The following is a 9,611-nucleotide window of genomic DNA, read 5'->3' on the forward strand; positions in this document are numbered from 1 at the left end:
AAAAAAAAAAAAAAAAAAAAATTTTTTTTTTGTTCTCTTCAGAGAGCTGTGCTGGGATTAAAGACACACATGTGCCACCATGCTTAGCTCAGAGTCCTCTCTTTTAAGGCTGAATAATAAATATTTCATTGTATATAATACGTGTATCAGTATTTCGGTGGCTTTTACTTCTTGGCGGTAAAGCAATACTACTACCGTGGACAGTACTGCTAATATATTTCTGAGACTTATGCTTTAAAATTCTTGAATGTGACTGGGGAGATGGCTCAGTAGTTAAGAGTACTTTCTACTCTTCTGGAGGACCAAGTTCATTTCCTAGCACCCACATTGTGGGATCCTTACCCTCTCCTGGCCTCTGGGCACCCACATATACATGGCAGAGACACAGACACATAACATGAAGATACAAATAAAAATAATAAAAATTTCAAAACAGAAATGTATAAAAAATTGCTTGAGGGCCTGAAAATACACATGTGGTACACATACATAAATGCAGGTCTTCACACACAAATACACACATAACACACACGCACACATAGATATTTTTTAAAAAACTGTTTTTGACAGGTGAGGAGATGCCTCCGTCCACCTGTGTAAGCCCGGCTGAAGGAGAAGTGACTCTCGCTAGTTGACCTCTGACCTCCACATGCTTGCTATGGCACACATGCACGCTGGCACGCACACACAATAATAAGTGAAACTGAGTGTGACGGTGGTTATCTGTAGCCCTGACACTTGTTAGGCAAGAGACGCGGTCCCCAGAGCTCATTGGTCAGCCAGCATAGTCAACTGATAAGCTCCAGGTTCACTGAGACACCTTGACTGAAAAAAAGTGTATAAACAATAGAGGAATATACCTGACCTTAGTTGTGCACATGGGTGCATACAATTTTTTAAAAAAAGTCTTTGGCTTCCTTGTTTTTTTTTTTATGATCCCTCACTGTCTCTGACATCTGCTGAACAGCATTGCTAAGCTTGCTGGGTTTTGTTTCCAGTGGCTTCCAAAGTCCAGCACTGTTTTGTCCAGTCCCTCCAGTGAGTTTCCCCCACATTAGGGGGGTGCAGTCCACCTCTCTCTGACCAGAGGAGGAGAAAGGGTTTCCTCCTGGTTCTTCTGCTCTGTGTTGTGTTAGGGTGGGAACATAGATAGCATGAGACTTGATATGGGTATTCCTACCCTATTTTAGCACATTCTTTTTGGTTTTCTTTATTTCTTTTTAAAAGATTTATTTATTTTATGTGTATGAGTACACTGTAGCTGTACAGATGGCTGTGAGCCATTATGTTTGTGGCTGCTGGGAATTGAACTCAGAATTGCCCCACTCACTGGCCCCGCACGCTTCAGCGTTAATAATACACTGTAGCTGTCTTCAGACACACCAGAAGAGGGAGTCAGATCTCATTACAGATGGTTGTGAGTCACCATGTGGTTGCTGGGATCTGAACTCAGGACTTTCAGAAGAGCAGTCAGTGCTGTTACCTGCTGAGCCATCTCACCAGCCCCAGTTTTCTTTCTTTTTTTAAAAGTTATTATTTCAGTGTATACATGGGTTGCCTGCTTGTATATATGTGAACTGCATGTGTGTCTGGTATCCTTGGAAGCTAAACAAGATTACTGGATTGTTTAGAACTGGAGTTACAGACAGTCGTGAGCCCATGTCAGTGATGGGAATAGAACTTGTGTCCTCTAAAAGCATAGCAAGTACTCTTAGCTGTTGAGTCATCTCTCCAGCCCCTTTTTTGTTCTTAAAATGGCCTGGGTGTTGTTGCTTCTGGCTTTTCTTTAGGGTTTTCCCAGGGGTATTCCAGTGCATACATTGCTGTTAATAAACTAACCCCCCTCCTGATCGCTGGCCTTGCTCAGACTGTCCCCATCTAAGAAGAGCCTCCACAGCCCCTGTTCTTCTTTCTTTTAGGACATACTGACTAGGCATTATGCTGTTCCTGGAAATGCAGTGTGGGGGAGGGCACAGTCCCTGCTTTTTCTAGGACCTCTAGCTTCCCACTCCACTTTGCTAATAGCACCCCCTCTATTGATTCTTTTTTTAAATTTATTTATTTAAGTACACTGTCGCTGTCTTCAGACACACCAGAAGAGGGCATCAGAATCCATTACAGATGGTTGTAAGCCACCATGTGATTGCTGGGATTTGAACTCAAGACCTCTGGAAGAGCAGTCAGTGCTCTTAACTGCTAAGCCATCTCTCCAGCCCCCTCTATTGATTTTTAAAGAAAAATTTTTTTGTTTCAAGGCAGAGTCTTGCATATATAGAACAAGTTGGCAGTTCTCTGCCTCCCAAGTGCTAGAATTATAAGCATGCATTACCTCACATGGCAATTTGCATGGCATTGGAGACAAGAGGAAATGATGGTTGCCTTGGAATCATTCACCTTCCTACTGAGAAAAGATGTGTTGTAAATTGAAAGTACCTGTATTCAGTAGACTAGTGAGCAAGCAACCTGTAACTGCTGTAGGAGTTCAGTTCAGTGTAGAATGTAATAAGTTTGTGCACCCTGAACTTGGTGTGAAATAAGTCCATTTGTCCTTGGAAGCACATTTAAGCTTCCTTTACTTTCTGCACTCTTTTTTAGCTTGCCCTCTCATTCTTTTTTTTTTTTTTAAACAAGACAAAGAAACAAACCCAAGGCTGAACATTGTATTGTTTTACCATATGCTACAGTAAGTGTAGATAAAATAATTATAACCTTGTAAAATAGAAATTCATGAAAATTCAGAGAGGTTAACGTTAAAAAGACTGGCAGGCAAAATATTGTCTATCATAGCACATGTGTTATGTGGATCACATTTAGTTCTCTTCAGTATCCACTGGTGTATAAATTGTGTTTCAAGAGATATCTGAGAGATGTGACTACACAAAGCAGCAGGGGCTGGAGAGATGGCATGGTCACTGCTCTTCCAGAGCACCCAGCTTTGATTCCCAGCACCCACATGATAGCTCACAAGTATGTAACTCCAGTCCCAGGGCATCTAACACCCTCCTCTGGCTTCCAAGAGCATGCTTGCAAATGATGCAAATACGTACATGCAGACAGAGATACTCAGACACATAAAAAAAAATACAAATTAAAACTTTAACAAAAGGAACAGACAGCTGGGCGGTGGTGGCGCACGCCTTTGATCCCAGCACTTGGGAGGCAGAGGCAGGCGGATTTCTGAGTTCGAGGCCAGCCTGGTCTACAGAGTGAGCTCCAGGACAGCCAGGGCTACACAGAGAAACCCTGTCTCAAAAACAAACAAACAAACAAAACAAAAACAAGGAACAAAGTTTCTGGGGTCTGTGGGAATGAATCATCTGAGAAGACGTCTCCATCAGCAAAGGTCATAGTGAACATTCTACAGACAGAGCTGCTTTAAGTCTGCAGCTGCCTAGAAAACCTCCATGTGCTGAGCTCCTTCTTCATGAAGCTGATGCTGAAGGAACTCATGGCATGACACACTCCAGAACTGGGTTGGTTGGCTGTCCTATGGCCAGAAGATCATGCTGTGTTTCTTAAACAACAGTTGTGTTTGCATTCAGTGCTTCCCATTTTCTGTCTCCAGGAAGCCAGCAAACCAGAATTGCAATCAAGTGTGTTTCATGATGAACATGCCTTCCAGAATCCTGTGACGGTGATGGTAATGAGTGCTCTTCTCAGTGACTAGAGCCTCCCTTGCATGCTAAGTGGGGCTTTGTTATTCTCCCATCAACTCACCCATCCATCCATTCCCTATCTGTGAAGTATCAATAGCAAGCTGTGTTACCTGGAACAGTGGCCAGAGACTCCACTGAAACTCAGTGACAGGTCAAGCTGGGAATGATACCCTTACCCAGGAGCAGCCATTACTTTTCCTCTTCCAGGATCATCTCCTCAGTTCTACTGTTATTTACACCCCCCCACACCTTTTTTTTTTTTTTTTTTGGTAGAAGGTAGTTGAGATAGAGTCTCATATAGCCTTAGCTGTCCTGGAACTCACTCTGTAGATCAGGCTGGCCTTGATCTCACAGAGATCCTCCTGCCTCTGCCTCCCATGTGCTGAAATTACACCACTACTACCCTGCCTTTTTATTCCCTAATTACGTGTATGTGTATGTATTGAGGTGTATGTACATGTGCATGCAAATGCTCTTAGAGGCAAGAAGGGGTTGGAGCATCTAGAGCTAGAGTTATAGGTAGTGGTGAGCCCCTTGAACTATGTGCTAGGAATCAAACTAGGCCAGGCAATGGTGGCGCACGCCTTTAATCCCAGCACTTGGGAGGCAGAGACAGATGGATTTCTGAGTTCGAGGCCATCCTGATTTAGAGAGTGAGTTCCAGGACAGCCAGTGCTACACAGAGAAACCCTGTCTTGAAAAACAAACAAACAAACAAACAAACAAAAGAATCAAACTAGGTCTTCTGCAAGAGTAGTACCTGCTCTTAACTGCTTAGCTATGTCTCTTCTGGTTTATTCATGTGTGTTTGTGTGTGTGCACACGTGTGTACGTGTGCATGTGTACATTTACATGTGGAGGCCAGATGACACTGGATGCTTTCCTTAATCACTTTCCAGTTTATGAGACAGGGTATCTCACTGGACCAAAGTTCACTAGTCTAGCTAACCAGCTTGCCAGAGCAATCCTCTGTATCCACCTCTGGAGGCCTAGGATTACAAGCAGGCTTGCATAGAAAGTGCTTTGTCAACTGAGGCATCTCCCAGGTTCTCTCCTCTCTTCTTTTCCCCTTCCTTCTCCTCCCCTCCCGCCCCATCCCTTTTTTAAAAAGATTTTAATTATTATTAAAATAATGAGACATAATAAATTACTGTCTTCAGACACACCACAAGAGGGCATCAGATCTCATTACGGATGGTTGTGAGCCACCATGTAGTTGCTAGGATTTGAACTTAGGACCTTTGGAAGAGCAGTCAGTGCTCTTAACCACTGAGCCATCTCTCCAGCCCCTGGCCCTTTTTTAAAGACAGACTAATTCTGCGCACCAAGCTGGCTGAGCTATCCAGGTATTGGGATTACAGGTGTGAACCACCACATTCAGTTGCAGTTGAACTTTTAAGAGAATATGTTTGGGCAACATCATGCAAACTCCTTGTAAATTTCATCAGTGTGGAGATGGAAGTAAGTAGTCAGAATTACTTTGAAAAAGAGTTGGGAGAGGGAGAGAGCAAGATTTACACACTTGTTCTTATCAGAGTGGCTTAGGAATGGGAGAGGGCAAGACCAGTGGGCAGTAGAAGAGACACACCAGCCAAAACCTTGACAGGTGTGAGCAGCCTAGGTAAGGTATGGAAGGAAAGAGGGGGTGTTTTCATTACATTGTGGGCAAAACGTGATCTTCTAAAATACATCAAGTGTAAATCTCATGTATGGAAAGACACTTGAAACAGAAGACAAGCCACAGAAGAAAGCTGTGGTGATTCCCCTGTCTGGCAAATGTTTGTATACAGAATATACAAAGAATGCTAATAGTTTAATGAGAGAAGGACAGCCCAGCTGACAAGAGCTGCTGATTGCTTGGGCTATGGAATGTCTATTTGTTTCTGCTAACATTAAGTCTCTAGTAGCTACAAAGCAGTTGCATTCTTAGTTCTGGCAAGGGTCTTGTGTGGATGGCAGGTACAGTGATGAGTGCATGCTCTGTCCCTTTACAGATGAGAAAAGAAAATGGCAAGTAAACTAGACATGCTTGGATTAACATTCAAATTCTGAGTTAATAATCACATTGCTTTTTAAATTTTTATTAGTTTATTAATTATTTTATGCATATGGGTATTTTGCCTGCATGTATATCTGTGTACCATGTATGTATCTGGCACTTGAAGCCAGAAGGCATGAAATCCCCCGGACTGGGATTTCAGGCAGTTGTTAGCCATCCTCCATGTGGGTACTGGGTATTAAACCCAGGTCCCCTGGAGAAACATCAAGTACTCTTAACCACTGAGCCATCTTCCCTAATCATGTTTTATTTGTATTAGTATTATTATTTCTTTAATTTTCCAAATTTTAAATTCATGGTTTATTAATTGTTGTTACACACATAAATGCATATGTATGTTATGTCATGTGTGAATACATTTTTTTTCTAAATCCATAAGTACAACATTCTCTGTTAGTATAATATTCCTTGTACATCTGTTTTCAGGAGTGGCCATTTGGAATTGAATAAACCAGTGGCTCTTCCCTGGGAAGACTGTCTCTTGCTCCCAGCATTCCTTAGCTGCCTGCAGTTCTTTGTGTAGAGTTGAGAGCTCCTGCCTCCCACACACACATTAGCATGCCTGTTGTGTTGTTCTGGTAGACTTTATGGGTGTAGCTTCTGCCATTTGCAGGAGACACAACAAACTCCCTCTGGCTGTTACAACTTTTCTATTCTCAGTTATATTTTCTTAATAACCAGGGGTTTTCAATTTGATTTGTTTTTATTTTTATTTGAGGCAGGATTTTTTTTTCCGTAGACAAAAATAGCCGTGGCTGTCCTAGAACTCACTCTGTAGAGCAGGCTAGCCTAGAACTCAGAAATCCATCTGCCTCTGCCTCCCAAGTGCTGGGACTAAAGGCATGTGCCACCACTGTCCAGCAGAGGCAGGATCTGCCTACATAGTCATGACTGTCCTGGATCTCACTTGGTAGACCAGGCTGGCCTAGAACTCAAAGATCCAATTGCTTCTGCCTCCTAAGTTCTGGGATCCACCACATCTAGTTCTTATAAGCCAGTTTTGAAGTCTGCCACACAATGCAGCTGTGCACTATCAATGTAACTATGGAGAAACTTCTTTACTTTCTCATGTTTAAAATGGGGTGACAGAACCAGCAAGAGGCGTCAGCAGCTTAAGGCAGCTGCCACCAAGCCTAATGATCTAACTTCAGTCTCTGGAACCCATATGATAGACGGTCGCCTCTGACTTCCACACATGTCCTGAGACAAATGCTTGCCCCACCCCAAACATAAATATAAAATAAATAAAATAATTAATAGGTCTAATAAAAGTGGATATAGTTAGTACCTCACTAGCTTGTCATGGGAAACAAATGTTTATCTTCAGTTTTAGAACAGTTCTAGGATGTAGTATTTGATAATTAGTATATAATTTGTATTGTATAATCATTTATAATTCCAGTTAATTATAAGAATATGGAAAAAGCATCTGTCCCTGACCAAATTTGTCTGTTCTGCATGATGAGAGCTTGGATAGAGAGCTACCTACTCTGGAAACACTACTAGCTCCAAGCCTCTGAGAGCCCTCCCAGAGAGTGTTACCCTAGCTCGGTCATCACTAGGGTCTGGATCTACCACTGCAAGTTCAGAACTCTATTTTGTAAAAATGTGCTATGATGACCAGTTTTCTTGGGAACAGACATATGTGTTTGGAATCAGCAGAGTGAAGACTCATTTCCAGTGAGGAGCAGGACTGTTTAGCACACTGATCCTTGAGTGTGGCGGTTATTACATTCTGTCCCTGAAAGCCAGCTCCACAGAAAATCAATTTTGGTTTTCTGCACAGAGAGAGCCTTGCTGAGTAGTTTTAATGAGTGCTTGCATCAGGCCCTTTTGTGCTGTCAGCAAGTGCCTCTGTTGTATTTATGAGACCTACTCCCCCTCAGCCTTGTAGGGCGCACACTGACCAGTCAGTGCAGAGACCTAGTCTACGGTCAGTCATAGGATCATAGTCCTTGACAGTCAAATTTTCTCTGGCTGTCTAAAGTTGTACCTGGGTCACTTTAATCATGGAACTCTGAAGTCACTTAGATATCTGACAACTGATTGATACTAGACCTTTGTGTTTTGGCATTTTTAAAAATGAATTTCTGTTTATCTAAACCATAACTTTCTTCATTCTTAGGTGTTTGGGCTTTATAAAAGTACCTTTTATTCATCTGATGTAATTGTCATCTCTGAAGTTTACTGCTTCTGTCTACTAACCTAGGCCTAGTCCTAGAAGCTTCTAGCCTCTGTACAATCTAATCCAGGCCTAGAATGTTTTCAGCCTCAGACTTGCTGAATAAGCTCACCTTTTCCTGTTACTTCTGAACTCTGTTGGCTGGTCCAACTCAGGTGTTCTGGGTCAAACTCCTCTCCAAAATGACTGGATCAGTAACTCTAACAATCTGTTCTAAACTTCTGGCTCCTTCTCTGGCTCGTTCTGTCTTCATCTATGTCTAGCTTGTTCTCTCTCTGCTACTTGTCTCTGTACAAACTGCACCAGTGACACTGCCTCCTTCCTCTCTCTGCGCTGCTCTTGTCAGCAGCTTCCCTTTTCTCTCTCTTCTCATGAGAGGACATATCCTAGTCTGTCAGATCTTTCTCTGATTTATCACTTTGTCTGCCACTCAATCAGACATCACGTTCCCTCTACAAACTAACTTTACCTTCATCGTTTGGGATTAAAGGTGTGTGCTAAGGCCTGAGCCACACCACATCTAGAAACAGGGTTTTTTTGTTTGTTTGTTTGTTTGTTTTTTGTTGTTTTTTGTTTTTTGGTTTTTGTTTTTTTTGTTTTTTCAGTAAAGAACACAATCTCAGGGTTCACAATGTGATCAAATGTTCTCCAACAAAGCTGTTATTCTGGAAATATTTTTATGTCATTACTATGTGTAAACATAAAGTGCTCATTCTTTGTGTGTGCATGAGGATGGTACACACTAATGTCTCAAGTCCCTTGTACCTGGTAGGTAAATACTCCAGCAGAGTCTCTCATCCCTCCCTATCCTGGAAACTCACTATCTAGACCAAGCTGACTTCAAGATCATAGAGATCCACCTGCCTCAGCCTCCCAAGTGCTGGGATTAAAGGTGTGGACCACCATGCCTTAAATCTTGAGTATGATCGATGGTATTATGATGGTTAATCTCAGTTTGTCACCTTAATGAGAGATGTGAAATTACCTGCGATGGAAACCTCTGCCAACTGTGAGGGATTCTCTTGATCAGGTTCTGTGGGTGCCAGCATTTCTGGGCTGGGATTCTGGACTGCATAGAAGGGAAGAGCAGAGCATGAGATAAATAGAAGCATTAGTTTCTGTCTTCCTGACTGAACACAGTCTGGCCAGCTGCTTCCAGTTCCTGCTGCCCTGATTTTTCTGCCCCTGGGGCCTGAACTGAGAGCCAAAGCAGAACCACACAATCCTTAGTCAGGTTGCTTTTGCCAGGGTGTTTTATCACAGCCACAGGAAAAGTACCTAAGCCAAGCACAGCACTTAGTTCTCTGTCCCCCCTCTACCTTTGCGTGCAAGCCCAGATCAGGTCTGGACAATCAGAGTTAGTTCCTTCTGGGATATAAATTAATAGCTATTGTTTTTGTTTATTTGCTTGTTTGTTTGGGTTTTCTTTGTTGGGTTGGTTGGTTGGTTGGTTGGGTTTTCAAGACAGGGTTTCTCTGTGTAGCCCTGGCTGTCCTGGAACTCTCACTCTGTAGACCAAGCTGGCCTCGAACTCAGAAATCCACCTGCCTCTGCCTCCCAAGTGCTGGGACTAAAGGTGTGTGCCACCACTGCCTGGCTAATAGCTATTGTTTTAATCTGTCAGTATTAAATAGGATGTTTCTAATCTGTATTTCCTTCAAAGCAACTTAGTTCTTTTTTTTTTGGTTTTTTTTTTTTTTTTTTTTTTTTTTTT

The 9,611-nt window shown here is 42.4% G+C and overlaps 1 protein-coding gene across 4 annotated transcripts in view; it reads left to right on the plus strand.

The window, feature by feature from the left end:
* Window positions 1–9,611, plus strand: part of Usp49 (ubiquitin specific peptidase 49) — a 59,519-nt gene that overhangs the window by 28,109 nt on the left and 21,799 nt on the right. Inside the window, exon 2 of one of the 4 annotated variants that reach the window (XM_031348020.1) lies at window positions 3,566–3,640. The exons of the other annotated variants lie outside the window; for them this stretch is intronic. The gene's annotated coding sequence lies outside the window, so the exon portion shown is untranslated. The remainder of the gene's footprint in view (window positions 1–3,565; window positions 3,641–9,611) is intronic. 4 annotated transcript variants of the gene reach the window in all.

The sequence above is a fragment of the Mastomys coucha genome, unplaced genomic scaffold (assembly GCF_008632895.1).
Source record: "Mastomys coucha isolate ucsf_1 unplaced genomic scaffold, UCSF_Mcou_1 pScaffold3, whole genome shotgun sequence".
Lineage (NCBI taxonomy): Eukaryota > Metazoa > Chordata > Mammalia > Rodentia > Muridae > Mastomys > Mastomys coucha.